Here is a 1,920-nt window from a genome sequence, read left to right as displayed (position 1 = left end):
TATTGAGAGGATACTTGAACATCATCAATAATCTTGAATCTATATAATTTTCATAAGAAATCATAAGAAATTTGAATAGTGAACTCCAATCTTGCCAAGCCTTTTACATTTGATAAAAACCATTTTTCTGTTTTAGTGATATTCTATTCAAAAGATAATTTTTCAAACCAAACAACTTGGTTACTCTCTAAACTTACAACAATTTGGATTATAGAACGGCGGTAATAACAACCAATCTCTGTGGATACGATATAAAAATATTTGCCGAAAATATACTTTTCAACAAATTGGCGCCGTTGCCGGGGATTGGTGTTCGATATTACAAGCATTGCAATAATTCATTGTTTTAAGTTTTGTACTTACTATCACTCTTGTGTTTCACTTGGTTTGTTAGTTTTGTAGATTCTAGTGCATGCGAGGAAAAGCTATCGAGGAGCAATTTCAATTCGATCCCGAAATTGAAAGAACACTTCGAAAGCTTAATAGCAAAACACGAAGAAGAAGGAAACTAGCCGAAGAGAGAAACCGGAGAGAAGAAGCATCTACTTCCGCACTTGTTCAAATCGAAGAAGCGGTTGTAGAGGCTTGTGACGGAAACATGGCGGATGACAATCGTACCGAAATGTCCGCTAATAGTCCAAGAAGGAATGCTCAATTTGCCCGTGGAGGAAGGAATACGGAGATGAAGACCGGAATCCTCCAACTTCTCTATGCAAATCCATTCACCGGAATGGACCATAAAGATCCGTATACCCATCTCATCAAGTTCTATGAGATTGCGGGTTCTACCGGAATTGATGAAACGGGTGAAGAAGCACTATTCAAGAGGATGTTCCCACACTCCTTAGTGGGAAAGGCAAAAGAGTGGTACCTTGATCAAGCACCAAGAGTGATGACGGATTGGAATTTGCTAGAAGAAAAGTTCTTAGAAAGATATTTCCCTCAATTCCGATTCATGGAAGCCAAAACGGCTATTGCGGTATTCACTCAAGGAAGCAACGAGTCTCTAAATGAGGCTTGGGAAAGATTCAAGTCAATGTTGAGAAAATGTAAGGGTCACGGTCTTGATGAGCTCACTCAAATCCATATTTTTCTAAATGGGCTCCAATCAACTCACAAGACACTTTTGGATGCTACCGCGGGTCGCTCTCTTATGTCAAAGAATGCGGAAGAAGCCAAAGTCATTATTGACCGGATGGCACTCAATGATCGCCAAAGTCAACATGACCGTAGCCCTTCACAACGTAAACCGGGAGTGCTTGAGTTAAATACCAATGATGCCATTCTTGCTCAAAACAAGCTACTCTCTCAACAAGTGGAGTTGCTTACTCAACAAATGGCCAAGCTTCCACAACAAATGAAGGAAATTCAAGGATCTCAAGTTCGACATCAAGTAGCATGTTGCGAATTATGTCAAGGAGATCATCCTACTGGTTTTTGCCCTCCACTAGAAGAAGTGAGTTATGTGAACAATCAAAATCAAGGCTATCAAAGACAACCTCCTAACAATCAAGGTTATCAACCAAGAAACAATCAAGGTTATCAACCATCAAGGTTCAACAATCAGAATTTTCAGCAACAAAGTCCATATCAACACCCAAACTCTCAAGGACAACAATCGCAAGGAGGAAATTCCAAGCTAGAGGACACTCTTCAATAATTCATGCAAGCTTCCATGGCAAATCAGAAGAGTAACGAAGCAGCAATTAAGAATCTGGAAAATCAAGTAGGCCAACTTACGAAGCAACTGTCGGAACAAAACGCAAGATCTTCTTTTTCCGCTAACACTCAAACCAATCCAAAGGAGCATTGTAAAACAATTGTCACGAGGAGCGGCAAAGAGTTGACAAGTGAAAAAAGTGAGGAAATTACAGTAGAGAATGATATGGATGGGGTGCTGGAAAAAGAGGATATGGTTGG

Source organism: Lathyrus oleraceus, chromosome 3 (assembly GCF_024323335.1).
Source record: "Lathyrus oleraceus cultivar Zhongwan6 chromosome 3, CAAS_Psat_ZW6_1.0, whole genome shotgun sequence".
Classification (NCBI taxonomy): Eukaryota; Viridiplantae; Streptophyta; class Magnoliopsida; order Fabales; family Fabaceae; genus Lathyrus; species Lathyrus oleraceus.
This window is presented reverse-complemented; position numbering follows the sequence as displayed.